At 37.2% G+C, this 21659-nt stretch overlaps 1 long non-coding RNA gene across 1 annotated transcript in view; it reads left to right on the forward strand.

Moving 5' to 3' along the window:
* Positions 1 to 19401, forward strand: part of LOC110137073 (uncharacterized) — a 42017-nt gene extending 22616 nt beyond the window's left edge. Inside the window, exons 2-4 of the long non-coding RNA XR_002313841.2 lie at positions 14938 to 15009; positions 15853 to 15935; positions 19315 to 19401. This is a non-coding gene — a long non-coding RNA (uncharacterized lncRNA). The remainder of the gene's footprint in view (positions 1 to 14937; positions 15010 to 15852; positions 15936 to 19314) is intronic.
* The last annotated feature ends 2258 nt before the right edge of the window (positions 19402 to 21659 follow it).

Consider the following 21659-nt stretch of genomic DNA (forward strand, 5'->3'; position numbering starts at 1 on the left):
AGTGCGCACATTCTAGACCCAGACTGCCAAATTCATATCTTCCTTTATCATTCACTAGCAGTGTGTCTTTGGATGATTTAGTAGACAATTCACTTAGCTTTTCCGTTTTGCTCACCTCATCATTAAAAGAGGCTTCCCTGATGGTTCAGTGGTAAAGAATCTGCCTCCAATGCAGGAGATGCTGGTTTGATCCTTTGGTTGGGAAGATCCTCTGGAGGATGAAATGGCAGCTCACTCCAGTATTCTTGCCTGAAAGATCCCACGAACAGAAGAGCCCGGTGGGCTACAGTCCAAAGGGTCACAGAGAGCCGGACATGAGTGAGCACTATCTTTAAATTAGGGTTAATAATGATGCATCTTAGGAATTTGTAAGGATTAAATATGTATTTGTAAAGCATTTTACAAGAAAAAGCATCATGTGTGTTAGTAATTGTTGATTATATATATATATATATATATATTTGTTTTGTTTTTTTGGTACAGTTCATCCTTTGCCTGTGCTTTTTTACTTTATCAATAGTGGATATGGTTTATCAAAGAAGATTATGGGTTAAATTGTACTTTTGCATTGGTCTCAATGCAATGGTCTCAATGCAATGGTGTAATAGTGCTATATGTCTCTGGATTGTTTTATAATCCTTACCCTGAGTAGAGGATCCAGTTCTTCCAAGCATGTGAGCGGTTCACCAGGAGTCAGGTTACTTGCGGGAGCTTCAATTAATTACCCAAATCAGAGCAGTTCCATTCACAGAATTGCTTTTAGTAAACTAATTAGTGCTCCTGTGATCCAAACACATGAAAGAACTATCTCAACATACCTGACTGACTCTCAAAGAAGTAACATTCTTCATGCGAGCTGTGCTCAGAATTGAAATGATGGGAGAGAATGATCTTATCTTTTTGCCCTTCCGACAGCATATAGCAATAAAATGTTCTGTGCAGTAGATACCAATATATGTGATGAAGGCTAATATAACAATAGAACAATATTTTCTTATATATAAGAGAGAATATCATATTAATGCACTTTTTTCATGTTGTCTACTGGAGAAAATTTATTATTTCAAAGACTGCCTAATTCTTAAAAACTATCACTTCGAATGAATGGAGAAGCAAAGTATCATGTGTCAGCCTGTTTGGATTCCCAGGGAGAGGGCAGTTGTCTTCTCGGTGACTTTCACTAAGTATTCAGAGGTTTATTTCCACCAACAGTGAGATTCTCATGGTTGAGAACCTCCTATGATGCAAAGCATGAGTAAGTCTGAATGTGGAAGTTGGAATCTGTGGGGGTTGGATAGTCACTGAGGAAGCAATACCTTGAAACTTGCCTCTTGGGGCACCAGCACACAGTGTGAGGCATGGATGCGGGGCAGAAGGCCCCAGGAGGACAAGGGCAAGCAACAACAGTGTGCAGACCAAATACATGGAAAGAGGGGCCCAAGGAGAGAAGCAGTCTTGGGAGAAATGTATCACCCTGTCCAGAACGTGCAGCCGCAGAAAAGAGAGAGTGTAAATGCAAAGGGGGCAGAAGAGAGAGAAAGTGCAGAAAGAGAAAAGACAGCTTATCTGGATTCACCTCACAAGCCTCAGGACCCTGCTAGGACCCCACCTAGATACTGAGTAAATACAGTGGTTCTCAATTCTCTGGAGACACACACAGATTCAAGAGAAAAGCAGAATAGAAGATAGTTTTTCAGGAGCAGGAATGACGTGCTGATGGAGTCATCTATGGCTGGACCATATTTGTGGACTCTTTTTGTGAAGCAGGCTTACTATTCAAAGCTAAACTCATACTCGTCTGATATGCTTATAATTATATGTCAGGTTTATTTTAACTATTCATTAAGATCAGTTAATGGTTTATCTTTAGTTCTGTCGCTTTTAAGCAAATCCTGTTTATTTTATAAATTCAAATAAAATACTTTACAAAAAGTATGTTTAATAAGGCATGTTTCCTCACTAGTATCCTTGGTGTTAAAAAGTAATTGTTGGATTTGCTTTCAGTGTGACTGAATGTGAAATAATAAAGGTGTGCACATAACAAGCAGTCTGGAATATCTGAAACTTCTCAGGGGATGTACTTTGAGGTAGAACTGCTCAATGTTACTGAAATCTCTGTGAACAAAATACTGTTCTAGTACATTCATCTCATGGTATTAAATTGTCCAGGGAAGACCCTTGTTTGATTATTGCAGATTTCATTATAATGATTCATCACATCATTAGCACGGTAAAAGAAATATCCCTTTAAAACATATTTATTATGAAGTCTGTTTTTGAGACAATATTATTTGTGATATCACCAAGTCCTATTTATGGGGAACATTTTTCTTCATACCTGAACAAGTACTGACAACTAGTTTGCTTTTACCTTGTGGACCATTAAATCATATAATTGATTATGTTTCCCACTTTGTGTGGCTTCTAGAGGCAAATTTTAGAGGCAAAATTGTGACCCATCTAGATCAAATTCACTAGATCTTATTACAGGTATTTCATGTACTAAACTAATCACTGGTTTCAGTTTCTTGACCCTCATCTTTTAATTTTTCCTACAGTATCCTCTAATTAAAAAAAAAAAAAAGGTTTATGGCTCTAATTCTTCCTTGAAAAAGAAAAAAGGCAAGAAATAGATGGGCTTAGTAGATGCCCAGATGTGTTTACTAAAGCCTGGATAGCTCCTAGCATCCTACCTGCAGGCCTCCCGGTTAGAGGAAGGTCAGGGTTAGCAGTTCAATAAAGGTAAGCTACCCAAGCTTTCAAGGAGATCCAACCAGTCATTCCTAAAGGAAGGCAGTCCCGAATATTCACTGGAAGGGCTGATGCTGAAGCTGAAACTCCAATACTTGGGCCACCTGATGCAAAGAACTGACTCATTGGAAAAGACCCTGATGCTGGGAAAGATTGAAGGTGGGAGGAGAAGGGGACGACAGAAGATAAGACGGTTGGATGGCATCACCGACGTGATGGACATGAGTTTGAGTAGGCTGTGGGAGTTGGTGATGGACAGGGAAGCCTAGCGTGCTGCATTCCATGGGGTCAGGAAGAGTCGGACACGACTGAACGACTGATGGAGAGGGAAATGGCAACCCACTCTGGTACTCTGCCAGGAGAATTCCATGGACGGAGGAGCCTGGTAGGCTAGAGTCCATGGGGTCTCGAAGAGTCGGACACGACTAAGTGACTTCACTTTGACTTTTCACTTTCATGCATTGGAGGAGGAAATGGCAGCCCACTCCAGTGTTCTTGCCTGGAGAATCCCAGGGATGGGGGAGCCTGGTGGGCTGCCGTCTATGGGGTCGCACAGGGTGGGACACGACTGAAGTGACGTAGCAGCAGCGGCAGCAGAGCGACTGAACTGAACTGAACCAGGCTTTCTAGTTCTCACTGATGACCAGTTCTTTCTGTTCTTTCCACCGCCTTCCCCTCCTCCATACCTTACTGCTGTGGCTTTTTTGTTAGCTTACTATCTTACTTGACTTTTTGGAGAAGACTTTTTGCTCTCTGATTACTCAGAAATGATTGTGCTTCTTTCTGAAATGAAATGTTTTTGTATTTTGATTAGAGGTTTCCTTGATTTCATAAGCCATTGCTTATAAAAGATTTGTGAAAAAATTAATGCTGTTGTGCCTCTCCTCACATTATATTTAACCACATATGTAAAAAGAAGTGCCTTTGGTCAAACTTCATCATTTAAGTTCACCTAAATAAATGAGAGTTTGATTTACGTATTAAGCCAAGAAAAGGAAACAATTCCAGAACTCAATTCCACACACAGGTGGCTGGGGGAAAATATGGTAATGTATTATAGCAAAATCTATTAAATGACACAGCAAATTCAATTAATATTGCTGAGTTTAGGTACAGAGAGTTCAGCAGAAAGAAATTTTTACTTAAAGGCTAAACTGAATGATAGAACTACTCTGAGAATAAAAAATTGGTTGTTTAAAATCAACAACAAAACAAAATCCCAATTTTACCATACAGAGTACCTTTAGGATACCAAGAATGCATGTGCATGCATGCTCTTAGTTCTGGTTCTACCCCCAAACCCAAGTTTCTTATTTCTATCTATATGATTCTTTCGGTATTAAAATATGAAAGTGAAAGTGAAGTTACTCAGTTGTGTCCGACTCTTTGCGACCCCATGGACTGTAGCCTACCAGGCTCCTCTGTCCATGGGATTTTCCAGGCAAGAGTACTGGAATGGGTTGCCATTTCTTTCTTCAGAGGACCTTCCTGACCCAGAGATTGAACCTGGGTCTCTCACATTGCAGGCAGACGCTTTTCCATCTGAGCCACCGGTGAAACCCTAATATTCAAACAGAGGATGGATGGAAAGTTAGGCAGCGGCAGCGGATGTAGCAAGGAAGTCTGATAAAGTGACTTTTGAACAGAAGCCTGGACCAAAACTTGGGATCTGCAGAAAAAGAACATCCCAAGCAGAGAGCACATCACTGCAAAAGCACTACCAGCCCTTCAGTAACGGCTCAGCACACAGTTGGTTTTCTTCTGTAGGATCATGTATGGCCATGTAGGTGATAAGAGAAAAACCTGTAAGAAACCTTGTACTCACACATTTGTATAGATCTCCAGTCTTAAAATTACAGCCAGATTTGTTTTAAAAATTAACTTCCTTAAAAGATAATTCATTACCCGTGATACCACTATATCTCTCTAATCAGCTTTTGTAGGTCTTCCATTTCAGAACATATAAAGGGATACCATAATTTATAAGAAAATGGAGTCACAGGAAAGAAGGAAAATGATAGCATTTTGTGATATTCATAACCGAATGTTTCCAGTTTGAAATTCTGAATGAAATTCAAATCCTGAATAATATCTCAAAAGCAACTTTCAACTAACAGTTCATGAATACCAACTCTTTCAGTTGATCCTGGAGTGCAGAGCCAGGTCTCCCTTACCACTCAGAGCAGTGACCGTGAAGCTGCAGAACTGTGTCCCTCCACATATGTTACAGAATGATCTAAATCCAATTAAGTAATACCAGAATTTGTTGCTACAGCTAGCTCATCTGGCTCTTCCATCCTTATTTAAGCTGAACCAGGATAACAGGATTAACTGCAGGGGGCAATGCACATATGACGGATTGTACAGTGCATGCCTGGGGGTAGAAAGAGGGAACCAAGCAACAGTATCCTGTGTCACAACTTGCCCACTCTGTATGTTTCCAGAAAGTCTGGTGGCCCTGTCTCTTTCAGACCTGAGACACAGGGGCCCCCACATTTCTACAAATCAGATAGCCATCTGTCAGACTGAATTGAATCAGATTTCCATGATATGGAAAAAAGGCTCAAGAGTATTGTAGATAAAGCCATCAAAATTATGTTCCACCTGTGGCCATAGCCAAGCAAACCCTGCCAGCTTTATCCCATGGCAGATCTAGTGACAGCTCTCATCACTTGGCTTTGCTTGCTTCGTTCTGCCTTTCTAAATTTCGCTCCAAGCTGGGTTGTCTTCAAGACAGTATAGGCTTGAACAGCAGGTGAATCCAAATGATGAGAAATTCACTGAAAAAAAAACCTGAGCCTATTTTCACATGCATAATTCACATTTGTAATGGTTTCATTCAGGTGGCTTTTTGAATTCTTTTAAATACAGTAGGGTTTTTGTGTGTGCATGCCTTGACAAAATGGATTTATCTTACACTGTATAAATACTCAGGGTAAACTATCAAAAATTGTCTCAAACTGAACAAAATGATTTCTATAGTATATAAAATTAAGTATAAGGAAGAATATAAAATTTAAAATTTGTAGCCTTTGTCCTTTAAATTTTACCTTTCTAGAGTAAATTTAGAGTCCTTGATATATATTAAGGACTGTCCTTGGTATGTATTAAGAATAAGAGAAAAACTAAGAAAATTTAATGTAGTTATTTTGTAACACATTAGGAGTTATTAGGAGTCCACACCTCTAAAGCTGGAAAATAAAATTAATTTAAATACAGAATTCTTTCTCCAAATGCAAGTATGCTATTATACACACACACAGACACACACACACATACACACACATATATGATTTATACACACGTCCTTGTTACATGTCAAACCAACCTCACACACACACATATACACATATATACATATACACACACCTATATACACATATATATTATATACAAAGGTATAGGTTCATGTGTGTGTATGTATGGTTGATTTGGTTTGGCAAGTAAAAAGGAGACAAATAACCTAATAATATTTCATTCTGGTCTGTCTTTAGCACCGAGTTTGCTATTGACTTGTTCTAACTTCCCAAGCCTGCCTTTACTATTTTGTAAATAAGAACTAAAGAAATGGAGAAGATTCAGTGATTTTTACATAGGTATAAAGGCCAACAAATGGACTTCCCAGATGGTGCTGTGGTGAAGAATTAGCCTGCCAGTGCAGGAGACGCTGGTTCCATCACTGGTTGGGAAGATCCTCTGGAGAAGGAAATGGCAACCAGCTCCAATATTCTTTCCTGGAAAATTCCATGGACAGAGGAGCCTGGTAGGCTACAGTCGATGGGGTCACAAAGAGTCGGACACAACTGAGCGAGTGAATGCAAGCGCTGACAAATACAGATGGGATGTGTTTTTTACTGGCTATACGATTATACATGAAGTGTCTGTTGATTATTCTACCACTCTGAAGCTGAATCTTAAAACTCCAAAGTTGAAAATCCAAATTTCATTATTTGTTATCTTCAGGTAGGCTTTAGCTCCCTAATACTGACAGATGTCATTTTAAACTCTGCTGGAACAAGGAAGAAAATAAATAAACACATTCAGAGATACAGATCTTACTGAACTTAAAAGAATTTCAGGCAAGAGGCCAACTTGGGATTTGGACTGGAATTGACAGTATGTCCCAGATAATGTTATTAACTAACATTTATTGAGTGCTTACTATGTGCCAGATACTGTTCTAAATGCCATAGCATGCTAACTCATTTAATCCATTTAAAAATGACTATCCTAATTTTACAAATGAAGAAACTATGCCTTAGTGTGGTTATATAACTCAACTAAATTTGCCTGGATTTAGAATCAAGGAGTCTGATTCCTAAGTGGTATGAGTATTCCCAGGCTAATAACAGTCATCATCTAAGTCACTTCATCTCTCTAAGCCTCAGTTGTTTCATCTGTGAAATGGAAGTAAACCAAAGTTCTGCTTTCCTAAGGTTTAAATGAGGTAATAAGAATTTAATATTCTAGGGATTAAATGAGACAATACTTACAACCACTTAGCACAAGGAAAACAGTTTGGTAATTGCCTAACATGCACTTATCATATGACCCAATGGTTCCATTTTATTTATCAAAGAGAAATGAAAACATATATTATCACAAAGACCTTACCTGAATCAAATGCTTTATTCATAATTATAAAAGCTGGAAGTAACCCTAAAGTAAATCAATAGGTAAATGGAAAAACTGTGGTATTATAGAATATTTCTCATCAAAAAAGGAACAAAATATTAATACATGCAACAATATGGATTACTCTCAGAGTCATTAAGCTAAAGCAAAGAATTTAGACACAAAGGCTAATGATAAGTTGCAACTCCATTTATATGAAATTCCGGAAAATTATAAATCAACAGGTACAGAAATCAGATGATCACTGATATCTAGTGTCTAGAGGCAGCGTTTTAGGGAGAGAATTGATTACAAATGGGGACAAATGAATTATTTGGTGTGAATGAACAATCCTATAATTTTAGTGGTGTTGCATGACTATATACATTTGTCAAAACTCAGAACTTTTCACCCAAACAGGTTGAATATTACTCAACATAGATTAAACCTCAAACAAGCATTTTACCAAAAAATGTTTAAAAAAAGAATGTTTAGCAAAGTTTCTAGTATATGTGTGTATGTGCACAGTTGTGTCTGACTCTTTGTGACCCAGTGGGCTGTAGCCCACAAGGCTCCTCTGTCCATGAAATTTCCCAGGCAAGAATGCTGGAGTGGGTTGCCATTTCCTTCTCCTCCTAGTATATAGTAATCATAAAATATTATATATTCTTATGAATGATGATTACAGCCACAATGCAATGTGGCTTGCTTGCTCCTTGGGGAAAAAAGCTATGACAAACCTAGATAGCATATTAAAAATCAGAGATGTGAGAATTGGATTGGAAAGAGGGTTGAGCACCAAAGAATTGATGTTTTCAAATCATGACACTGGAGAAGACTCTTAAGAGTCCTTTGGACAGCAAGGAAATCAAGTCAGTCAATCCTAAAGCAAATCAACCCTGAATATATGGAAGGAATATTCATTGGACTGATGCTGAAGCTGAAGCTGCAATACTTTAGCCACCTGATGCAAAGAGCTGACTCATTAGAAAAGACCCTGATGCTGGGCAAGAGTGAGGAGAGGAGGAGAAGGGGGTGACAGAGGATGAGATGGTTGGATGGGATCATTATCATTTACTCAATGGACATAAATTTGGCCGGACTCCAAGAGATGGTGAAGGACAGGGAAACCTGGTGTGCTGCAGTCTATGGGGATGCAAAGAGTCAGACATGACTTTTAGCTATTGAATAATACATTCTTATTTCTCTTTCATATTTGGTCCTTAGTTTTTTTAAACAATATAAAATGGCTGAGTCTAAATTAGAATAAAACTGCTTTTTTAAATGGATGGCTATTAAAGAGTAATGCTCTCTAAGGCATTACGCTCAAAACAACTATAAATTTACTCTTGACTTGATTTCTTGTGAGTTTGGGGCTTCCTTTCAGAAGTCTTCACCTTACTGAATAGTCTTAATGGCCTAACTTTTATCTTCAAATGATAAAGATGACTGTTTCCTCAAACTACATACCACATTGAAATAGTTTAGAATATCCATCTCAACAATGTTCAGATGAAATACAATTCTCTGTATTCTCAACTGCCAATGAGTTTTTTTTATGATGAATTCTCTTATCTTCCATACCTCCTGTATTAGTCAGGGGGTTGGGGATACCACTGAGAGAGCTGATGTAATTTGGGGTTCACAGTTTACTTTGCCAACAAAAGTCTGTCTAGTCAAAGCTATGGTTTTTCCAGTAATCATGTATGGATGTGAGAGTTGGACTGTGAAGAAAGCTGAGCGCCGAAGAATTGATGCTTTTGAACTGTGGTGTTGGAGAAGACTCTTGAGAGTCCCTTGGACAGCAAGGAGATCCAACCAGTTCATCCTAAAGGAGATCAGTCCTGGGTGTTCATTGGAAGGACTAATGTTAAAGCTGAAACTCCAATATTTTGACTACCTGATGTGAAGAACTGACTCATTGAAAAAGAACCTGATGCTGAGAAAGATTGAAAGTGGGAGGAGAAGGGGACGACAGAGGATGAGATGGTTGGATGGCATCACCAACTCAGTGGACATGAGTTTGGGTAAACTCTGGGAGTTGGTGGTGGATAGGGAGGCCTGGCATGCTGCAGTCCATGGTGTCACAGAGTCAGACACGACTGAGCGACTGAACTGAACTGAACTGAATGTGACAAAATCATATTCACTGGTAGGTCTGAAGGACAAAGGGGATAAGGTGGCTCTTAGAATTCAAGGAGGACAGTATAAGGAGAAAGCAGTCTGATTGGAGAAGATCTTTGGAGGAATTTCATGGCCAAGCCACAGTGACCTAACAGGAATGGGAAGTGAAAGTGAAAGTATTATTTGCTCAGTCATGTCTGATTCTTTGCAACCCTGTGGACTGTAGCCTTCCAGGCTTCTCTGTCCATGGAATCCTCCAGGCAAGAATACTGGAATGGGTTGCCATTCCCTTCTCCAGGGAATCATCCCAACCTAGTGATGGAACCCAAGTCTCCTGCGTTGTAGACAGAGTCTTCACCATCTGAGCCACCACAGAAGCCCAATTAGGGAATAAATATCTGACCTCACTCTCCTTACCTTCAAAGTCTGCAGGTGACTTCCCCTGCCAGAGGAAGGAGAACCTGTTGGTGGAATCTATAGAGACATTGAGGTTGTCAGGTTTCCAAGTGGCTCAGGGGTAAAGAATCTGCCTGCCAATGCAGGAGACACAGGTTTTATCCCTGGGTCAGGAATATCCCTGGGAGGAGGAAATGGCAACCCACTCCGTATACTTGCCTGGGAAATCTCATGGACAGAAGAACCTGGCGGGCTGTAGTTCATGAGGCTGCAGAATAGTCAGACACGACTGAACGACTGAGCATGCACGGATAGAGGCTGTCATCACAGACACATGGTGAATACAAGTGGAGAATGGATCTGGAGGGTTTACTCGAAGATGGCCAGCACATTGCCCCAAAAATATCCAGAACCACAAAATTTCTCTTCCAAGTATTTTCTGTTTTGCAGATTAATTTCCCACTCTCTTTTGTTTGTTTTGCACATTTTCAATATTTCTCACTCTCATTATTTACCTTGCTCTTGTCAGATCCCTTTGTCAGTCTGAACGTGCAGGCACAGACCTGCCTCCATCTATGGCCGTACCACCTTGAATATGCCCGATTTGTCTGAAAATGCAGGTGACTGTCTTATTGTGTTGACCTAATTCAGGGTCTTTCAGTTTGGCTAAACAGCCTAAACCAAAGTTCTAGAATGGTGTAGGAAGCCGAACCATGGATGGAGCAGCTAGGCTGGCCCCTGGAAAGAGTCACAGTTCTGAGAAGGGGTGAGTAGGACAAAAGAAGTGAAAATGTACAGTTTTAAGAGAAACTGGGGCTGTGGGGCAAGTGAGGAGCAGTTTGTCATAGAAAAGTGTCTGGGACTTGGAGTAAACTATCTGGGCCTTGTTCTGGGCTCAACAAAGATTTACCACGTGGCTTTGTACAACTTACTTTACTTAGCGGGCTTTGGTTTTCTTATAAAAGGAGAACTACCAGAGGCCCTCTGCGGGGATAGTACAGAGGTTCAGGTGTGGTTATAAAAGCCAGTGTGCCCGGATTTGAATCCTGACTTTGCCACTTACTGGTTGTGCAAGTTACTTAACTTCTCTGAATTTAAGTTATCATGAAGTATCCATCTAGCTCATAGAAATTATTTAATAAAGGTGAATTACTAGTATGCAAGGCCTAGAGGTCAGTTACAGTCATATTTAATCCTTCAATTACTAGTGACATAAATTAGATTATAAATGAGGATTTAGCCAGTGTTTAGTAAACTGTCCTTAGGGTGTGGGCTGTGAACTATCAGTCACTATATTAATAATGTATAGGGCATTTCTTTGCTGCTGTTCAGTTCTTCAGTCATGTATGACTTTGTGACCCCATGGACTGCAGCATGCCAGGCTTCCCTGTCCTTACAAATAGGCTAAAATTCTTCAAATATTTATATGCTTAGCAATGGGAATTTTTAATAAAAGGATGGACTTTAATATAAGAAATATTATTTTCAATATTCCGGTTTTGAGTGTCATTCTGTCCCAATTTTGTTAGAGCTCCATTAACTGAATTTTTTTTAAATAATGGCATAAAATGTTTCCAAATGATTTGCCATATGTCTCATATGTATTAATAGTTTATGCATTTACTACAGTACCTATTTTTCTAATTGAGACTCTAAAGAGCTACATGGACAAAGTCAAAAACACATATTTCTAATCTTCATTTTAGGACTTTGTTTCCCCTCAGAATAAAGGTCTGTGAAGATATATGATATATGTGTGCTTCAGTCATGTCCAACTCTTTGTGATCCCATGGACTGTAGCCTGCCAGGGTCCTTCGTCCCTGGAATTTTCCAGACAGAAAAAATAGGATTGGGTGGCCATTTGCTACCCACTGTAGTTAATTATTATTAGTTAATTAACCCAATGTAGTTAATTATTAATCACTAAAATATTTAAATTGCTATTAATTATATAAATTAATTTTAAGTGACATAAATTTGTTGAACTATTTCTAAATTGAATAATGAATTAGATTGTATTTCATTGAGTTTGCTACGGTTGGTTTGTTTAATTAATATATCAGAATGGAAACAATCCAACACATTTATCAGGAAGCATGCACAAAATATTTCTAAGTTTCTCTTTTAACAAAGGAAAATAACTCTTTCCTGGATGTCTTCTCCTTATATTTATCTTGAGCGATTTAGGGAGTCCAACAAGATCTTCTTTACATATAACCTTTCATGAGATTGTAAGAGATGCAAATATTAGTCCATTTAGAATAACAATTTATGGTATTATTATTGATTGGTTGGCAGTATTTGTTGCTGTTGTTTTCCAGTTAAGTTTAACAATGGGAAGAATCAACACAAGATAAATTCCATAATTGTCACCTACTAATTTATGGAACAAAATTTTTTTTAAAAGTCTGACTTCAAAAGAAAATTATAAATTTTTCTTGAATAACAGTATATAGCAACATTATTTAATGAGATATATCTGGCTATATATATCTAGAAATTTTATTAACTTAGCAATAATTAACAATAATAACTAGTAATTAAGTTAATAATTAAAAACAATAATTAAGTTAACTTTATTAACAATAAATTAACAAGTTTGTTTTATTGGTTCCTCTATTAGCACTCTAGACATTGAAGTTCATTTTTTGAAGTTATGATGTTAATTTTAAAGACTTTTAATATGGCATTTATAAATATCAGTACTGTTTCATTTGCATAGGAAATGAATATGCATATGTTTTTTGGAATATACACTAAAAATTCATTAATTTTATTAGTTTCTTTAAATGACTACAGATGATCCACACCTGTTTTGTGTTTTCTGAAACAAATTCTGAGAACAAAACAATAAAACAGCCTTTAGAAAACATTTTGTCTTCTGGAAACAGAAAAAAAATGCAACTTCACATGAAGGATTGTTAGATCATATATGTTAGAAAGTTATTTTTAAAATAAACTGTTTATTGCATGCTGTCACGAAGTTAGATTGCAATTTCATTTGCCATAGTATTATAACTTTGTTAATTTTGAGAAAGAAAATTGTTTTTAAGCCAGTGTATCCAAACTGAAAATAAAAATAAAAAAATAAATATTCATCCATTCTTTCATTTATTCACTCCATAGGCATTTTGTGAGTATAGATTAGAGGGCAAGTATTGTGTTAGACACTAAGGTGGGGGGATGAAAGGCCCTTTTCTTGAGGTGTATACAGTCTAATGGAGGAGACAAAAATTATGACAAAATTACCAACAGGATATTAGGAGCCACTCAGGATGAGTGTCTATCTCAAGCAAAGGAGTGGAAAACAGAAATGAATCTTGAAGGATAAATAGTATTGTGTAGTTAGAGAAATGAAATTTAGTACTCCAGGAACGCAGAATAATTTTTTTTTTTCTACTGAAATACCTTGTAGTGCTCCTTAACCTGAATGCTGAATTTTAGCAATTGCTGAGTGGTATCAGATCTGTTTTCTTGAACTCTGCCTTAAAGCTTAAGGACATTTAACCCCGTCATCCAAGATGGCTGAGTGTGTTTAAAAAAAAAAGGTCTATTTAATTGCAGTATATTACCAACATTTAACATAGGATTCCTATGAATCTTATATATCCCAGTGACTTCTCAGTTTATCTGTACTCAAAATACCTGTGTTTTTTTTTTAGTACAAATAGTATAGAAAATGATGCTAAAAGCAATTACGGTTGACCCTCAAACAATGCAGGGTTCATAGGTTGACCCTCAAGATTTTCAACTGAAATGCATGTTTACAACCCTCCAATCAGTTGAAAATCTGAGTATAATTTATAATTGACCCACCTTACGCACTGTTCCTTAGTATCCACAGTTCCGTATTCACAGATTTAACTAACCACGGACTGGTATAGTACTGTGGTATTTACTACTGAAAAATTTCTTCATATGAATGGATCCATGAAAAAAAAAAATAAATGGACCCATGGAGTTCAAACCCATGTTATTCAAGGGTCAATTCTAATGTAAAAGTAGCAGCTTATTATAAATATTAAAACAAATACCTAATTAATATAAAATCAGTCTGTCAGTATATCAAGCTTTCTCCCTTTAAGTCGATTAAAACATTAGAGATTTGCTTTTTTTGGGAAAAGTTTTCCTCCAAATATAATAATAACATTTAAAATATGATGCATATTGATAATTAAAAATAAAGTGATCTTTAATAAAACATTTTATTAATATTACCTAGAAATTACAAGTTTCAAATATAAAGTAGCTATTAGATATTTGATTCAATATCTTAAGTATTAAAATAATAATGTGCTAAAAGAAATAGGTCATACTCTATTCACCTGAAAAATTCAACCCACTAAGAAATAATAAAAGCAGTCCCTGATAGCCAGAAACTGGCCTGACATGAGCAGCAAGGCCCCAGTGTCTTAAAACCTGGCCTGGCCCTCACAGCTAGGCCATTCTGTTCTTCTGGACACAAACAATTTCAAAGAATACCAAGATCAGATGAGGTCACTCTGAGACCATGATAAAATGAGACAAAAGCAAGGCCATTGCACAATTTTGTCTAGGTGCCAACAGAAAACAAGGTCATTGTGTAAACCACAAAATACCAGTCATCTCCTTCTCATGACTAACTTGAGTGACTACTGATTCTTCACTAGTTACAGGTTGATCCTCACCCTGGTCTTCTCTTCTTTATATAGGTAGAATTGTTTGAGATAGCCAATCATAGATTTGCACTCACTTTCTGACAGCATCTGAAAGTGAAGGAAAGTGGAAGTCATTCAGTTGTGTCTGACTCTTTGTGACCCTATTGGAATTCTCCAGGTCAGAATACTGGAGTGGGTAGCCTTTCCCTTTTCCAGGTGATCTTCCCAAACCCAGGGATCAAACCTAAGTCTCCCGCATTGCAGGCAGATTCTTTACCAGCTGAGCCACAAAGGAAGCCCTAGTAGATTCTGACAGCATCTAGACTTGGGTAAATCCTCCCTTCCTTAAGCCCTCCCCAAAGTTATCCAACCAAAGCTCAAATTGAAAATAGCTGTTTCTGAAACTCTCTTGCAGATACCACAGCCTTCCAAGATGTGTGTTCCTCCATGCTATGGTGTAAAACAAACCCAGCTTATTCAACTCCAGGTATTTTCTAGTGGTCCTTGGCTGTAGGAAATTAATACTAGGCAAAACCCTGCCCTAGATTTAGATTCTGTTGCAGGATAACACAACCACATTACTAGTTACTGTGATACTGTGTCTTAGTACAGGTCTTCACAGCAGATCTTATATTTAAGAGCATGCACTTTGGATCCATATTCCCTAAAGTCAGAATGTAGCTCTGTCAATCACTAGCTATGTAGTTCTTAGTAAATACTTAATATCTGAGCCTCTCTCTATTGATACATCCATAAAGTGGGGAAATAACAGTACTTCTTTTCTAAGTTTTTATGAAAGTAACAATTCTTTGGAACATTGTGAATGCTAAATAAATGGTAGCAATCATTATTTAAAATGATCAATACTCGAAGGAAAGTTTTTACCTAAATATTTCAGTAATGGAAGTAGTCTGAAACCTGATTTATGAAACATATTTTTCCTAACATAGTGTCATAAAGATGAAACTCAATATATTGATCCTTCAGTATTGTGTAGAGTAACCTGAGACATTAAAAGAATAGATATTCTATTCCGATTTAGGCCCTGAGTCTATAAATTCTTTAAGTTCAATGTTTTTTTCTTTTTCTTTTTATAAAGAGTTTCTCTCTGGATTTTTATATAAATCCTTAATTTGAGGTCCGATAACTGATCTTCAAAGATGGCTCCCCAGTGAGGCATGACTCCTGGTGTATCCAGGCCCTTGGGTGGTCCCTTTCTCTTGAACTTAAGTTGACACTGTAACTTACTTTTGAACACTAGAATATGACAGAAGAGATGCCATATGACTCCTGAATCTGGATCACAAGAAACTTGTCTCTTATTGCCTAGGTATTGTGGGACACTTTGCTCTTTGGACACTCCATCTTGAAACCAAGCTACCATGCCATGGGCAGCCCATGACACATGGAGAGGTAGGTTTAAAATGTTAAAGTTTATAACTCCAGCTAAACTTAGAGCCAACAAGCTTCATCAGCTGTCAGGCACATGAGTGAACCATTATGGCTATATAGTCTAGTTGAGTCTTCAGATGACTATATCTCCTGCTGATATCTCCCTGCAAGGGCACAGAAGATTTCCTCTGAGACCACCCTGTGAGCTCAGTCAAGCAAGCCCCAGATTCATTAGGATAATAATAAAATGTAATTTCAAGAAGACTTGGGTGTTTGTTACATAGCAATAAATAACTGAAAAGGGTGTATGGTTTTAACAGTTTGTGTCCATTTGAATATTTGAATAGACTGACTAAAGGAAAATTTTTGCTAGCCAACATATTTTTGATGTGGTCACTAATTTAATAGAAATAACACAAAGAGTCCAACACCTTTGAATACACTCCATAAGTATTTCCTTCATGGTCAATGTTCAAAGAGTTTCATTCTCATTTCTCTTTTATTCTGATATTTTAAGTTCTGGTATTTATCTTTTCCATATGGCAGAAAAAGAACATATTAACTGTTGGAGAAAAGGGGAAAGAATCTATGACTTAAGCAACACAAGAAGTGGCTTATCGTTCTTGATAGCTCTACAAGAAACAGATGTCACCATGGTGACTTCCTGCCAGGGAGTGTGAGAGGAATTCTGGGAAAGCAAATTGGATACCAGCAGAAGTGTGCTAATGAATCACGTGATAAGCCACATGTTAATTGCTAATAAGTGGAACAAATGATTACTTCTGGTGGAATGATAACTTTGATTGAAATACTTCATGTCTAATAGTCACAATCAACTTCATGTGTGCCTTCTGGATGCTCCAGGGAAAAAGTACTTTGCAGATGTTTTTAAATACAACTGAACTTTCCCTGAAACTACCTCCTAAATTGTTGGTCTGATTCACTACCAAATTTTATGAGTTTCATATTGGCATCAGAGATTTCTTAGTTACATAGATGGAAATCTGGATAAGAGGCAAAACAATTCTAATGAGCCTGTAAAACCTAAAAATTTAGACAAACATGAATTAGTAAAACAAGATGGAGATACTTAATAATATAAGTAGATGGAAGAGAAATGTAAAAAAGGTTTTCAGTAATCATCAAAGTAATGGACTCTAGGATTATTTTTTTTCTCTCTCTCTCTCAAAGGAAAGTTTGGAAATGTTATGACAGGTAGATAAATATTTATTTTCCCTTAAAGGTGTAATTATAAAATGTAAGTCATTTCCCTCATATTCCCTCATTTTATAAATACAGCATCTTTGTAGTATTTATCAAAACTGACAGTCTCTCCCTCAGTCACAAATAAGTAGCATTTTGCTTGTGATTCCATTGTTACTACTATTTTTCCAAAATATTTCTCTTCCATAGGAAATAATGTTGCTTTAATCTGGTTTGGTGGTACCAGACCATATATTTATTTTATTTTATTTTATTTTTGGATTACCTCTTGGATTCTCTACATCTATGAAGCACTTTCCTGTTTACAAGCCCTGAATATAATTAAAGGAACTATGGGTACTTGCAAGGAATGCAGAAATTCTGGCTTCAGTTTCCAGTCATAGGTTCACTCTGCAGTCACACTTGTTATTTGCCATGTTTCTGGAATGTTATGTGAGAGGTGATATGTTCTTTTAAAAGAATCTTGGGCTGACGTATCTTATCCACGTGAAAATCACCAAAGTAAGGAAAACAATGGGCCTTACTGTTCCCTAAGAGGCGCTCTCCCCTGGCAATTGAATGGCAATTGTTTTTTATAAGATCTGATGGCAGTCGCCTCTCTTTCTCGTCTCCTTTCTTCATTCACACTATCTCTTTTCTCCTTTCCACTATTACACAGTTGAGCTTGACTACCTAGTCCCCATTCCCAGGCCTTGGACCGTAAATGATGAGATATGACCCTGTGCTTTCTAGTTTGGTCTGCATTGCTATAATTTCCTGGAGTGAGAAAAATCCAAACCCACACACCACTGGCAATTTGGCCAAAGTTATTGAGGCTGGGTCTTTTTGAGTGTTTCAAGCTACACATGGCCTTAATAATGAAACAATTCCTGGCTTGGTCCCTGACTTCAAAGATTAAAGATCCAGTCTTCCTAGGATACATCCCATTCTCAATCTTTTCCCCTTGATTTATGTCCCCAAGTGCCCACTATATTTCTCAAAGCATGTGTTTACACCACTTTGCATTTGGAAATTGTCAAATTTTACAATTTGCAATCCATCCAACACACTGTTACTGGAGTTATCTTTATAAAGCACAGATCTTATTATTTTCTGATTAAGGCACTTCTTAACTCAGAGTCCTACTGAATGGTTCTCCCTTTAAGCCCTGCACTTGGTCTGTTACAGCATGACACAGGGTGTACCTCAGAAATATTGTGGGTACTGTTCCAGACCATGTCAATAATGTGAATAGGGCAATAACGTGAGTTGTACAAACATTATGCTTTCCCAGTGCATGTAAAGTTATATTTATACTATACTGCAGTCAATTGTGTACAGTAACATCATGTTTAATAAAACAATGAGCATACCTTAATTTTTAAAATGCTTTATTGCTAAAAAATGCTACCATCTGATAATGCAGGGTTGCTACAAACCTTCCATTTGTGTAAAAGCTGCAGTCATTGGGAAGCTCAATAAAAAGAGATATGCCTGTATGTTACCATTATGATAGATCTTCTCCTTATTGTCCCACATTTGAGAAAAAACAGGCACTATCAATTATTACAAGAAAATAGATACAGACATAGAATTACAGTCATGCTAACTATAGGCCACTCTACTCCTCATGATTTAACACACCAGATCCTCAATCATTCCACAGCCAGGTGTTTCAGCTTTCCACTAGTTTTTTCCTCAAAACAATAATTATGATTGCTAACATTAATGTAGTAACTTATTGCATCCTCACAACAACTCAAACAATTGATCTTGTGATCCCTTGTACATATGAGGAAACTGAGGCACACAGTAACTAGGGAACTGACTAGTCACCAATAACGCCTGGAGAGTGGGAAAGTGTGTGAAAGTGAAAGTTGCAGTCATGTCTGATTCTTTGTGACCTAGTGGACTGTAGCCCACCAGGCTCCGCCTTCTATGAAATTCTCCAGGCAAGAATGCTTGAATGGGTTGCCGTTTCCTTCTCCAGGGGATCTTCCTGACCCAGGGATTGAACCTGGGTCTCCTGAATTTCTGGTGGACTCTTCACCATCTGAGTCATCTAGGAAGCCGTGGGAGAGCCGAAATTCAAAGGGGAACAAGACTGGCTCCAGGCCCCTTGCCTGTTAATGTAACTCCAAACTGTTTTCCTGAAGTGTTTTTTCATTCATTAACTTCCTAAATTTCCATCCTTTAGGAAGAAAAACACAGCGTTGGAGAGAAGAAATCCTGAAGTCAGAATCTCTGAGTTCCAGTTTAGGATCCATCAGATGGTTGGCTTTGGGTAAGTTACTCAAGTTTTCTAGGATTCCATTTACTTTGTTTTCCATGGCCCAGTTTTAAGGGTCATTGTGATGGCTAAGTTAAATCATGTAAAGATTTGAGTATATAGTAAGCTCATGATGATTAGTTTCTATTAATACTAAATGCTACCTCTTCCTCAAAGAACTTTTGTTTCCACATTGTTGTAGCACTTTGTTTGCTTGCTGTGAACCCTGGAGAATTACTGACTGGAGAAACACTTAAAGACTTCAGATGCAGTTCAGATTTAATATCAGCATTTCTAGGGTTGGGACTAGCAATCAGTATTTTTTTTTTTAACTTACCAGGTGATTCAAATGTGTAGCCAGTGTTGTGAACACTGCCTTAAACTTTTTCTAATATGAAAAATCTTTGTGCATATGTTTCTCTTTCCACAAATTTCAAGTTCCTTGATTGCAAATGCTCCATCAAAATCATCTTTGTATTTCCAGTGGTAACTAGCACAATACCTTATATAGAGTTGGCACAAACAATTATTTATTCCTCTGAATTAAGACATCCCCCAAATATGCTCACTGTTATAGAATGAAGGGTAAGCTCTTTTTTGCCATCACTAAAGAACTCAATGCCTGTTTTAATCAAAGATTGGCAGGATTCAGGTAAACAGATTTGGATGGGAAAGTGGAAAGAATGTGGTGATAAAACAAAACACCTCGTTGTTAATTTTAAAATAACAAGCTGCAAACTTGACTATGCTTTATAATCATCTGGGAAGATTTTTACCAAAAAAATTGAGACCGTCTGTTTCTCAGGAAATTTCAATGTTTTATCAAGCTTGAGATATACTGACTAAGATGGATCATAACAGACTCAGGACCTGCCTCCTTTTACCCCAAGGTTGAAAGTTAACCACTGCAGTTTACATTTAAGTACCAAGTAATGAAAAGAATAGAGAACATCCTGTTGTGTAAGTGTACCTGCATATCTAGGAGAAGCATGATATCAGGACAGGGAACATACACATGTGTGTATGTACCTATTTTAAGTTACCCTTCACCACAGACATACAATGAGAACCAGAGTATAGGATCAGTCCATAAAGACAGTATGTCCAAGACATTGTTTTTGGTGAGGTAATTGTTTTTTGGTGAAGGAGTCAAGGAGATAGCTTTGCCAAATAACCATCAAATATGCAGAGTCATTTTTAAGGGGGACACTTCAGTTTAACTTACTCTATGATAATCTGGACTGAATCTAGATGATGATAACTTGCTACCTTAGAATTACCATATCTAGTATTGTTAAGTACTAGAACCATTTTTGCCATATTTCAGTCGCAATTAATTCTCAGGTGGGAAGACTTTACATTATAGTATTAGCCTGTTCAGTGCTCTTTAATATTTTAACAAATAATGGGAAATAAAAGATTAAGGGTACAATATATCAATAGAGTGATAAAGAATCCATTTGCCAGTGCAGGAGATGCAAGAGACTCGGGTTTGATCCCTGGGCTGGGAGGATCATCTGGAGAAGGAAATGGCAACCTGCTCCAGTATTCTTGCCTGGAAAATTCCATGGACAGAGGAGCCTGGTGGGCTGCAGTCAGTGGGGTCACAAAGAGTTGGACGTGATTGAGTGACTGAGCACACATACCAAAAACAAGAATATGAATGCTTGTTCTATGATGTACAAATTGCTAGCATTTTACATATTATTTCAAACTGAGATAAAACAGTGCTTGTACCATATTATATTCTTTTAAATTTTTGTAAACTTTTTTCAACATGCCACCTTATTCATCCAAATATCTTTCTATTTAAGTTAACCTTAAAGCTATTTGTTTTCTTTCTTGATATGAAAAAGAAAAAACATGATAAACATAACATGTGAATAATGTCATATTTTAAAAATAAATTTTTTTCATTTTTTTTCAAAAATATACCAATAATACATCCCCAATTATTGGTCTTTAGATAACATCTTTTTGGTAAATAGATCAATTAAAGTCTCTATAAAAAGATGATATTATTGATGTACATAAATACTTAAAGCCAGATAATACTGATGTGTAGTGGGAAATTCTCATCATATCATCCATCTACTATGAACAGATAAAAATGAGTAAAGCATGATTTATAATCAACTTCCCAAAGTCAATTGCAGTATTTTAAACAAAACAAAATTAAACCAAAAAATCCATTAATTATTATTTCTTCCTCTGTGTGTCCCAAAGAACTTTAATTATACTTTTTAGTCCCTATTTAAAGTTTTTATGTGTTA

This window comes from Odocoileus virginianus, chromosome 25 (assembly GCF_023699985.2).
Source record: "Odocoileus virginianus isolate 20LAN1187 ecotype Illinois chromosome 25, Ovbor_1.2, whole genome shotgun sequence".
NCBI classification, from domain to species: domain Eukaryota; kingdom Metazoa; phylum Chordata; class Mammalia; order Artiodactyla; family Cervidae; genus Odocoileus; species Odocoileus virginianus.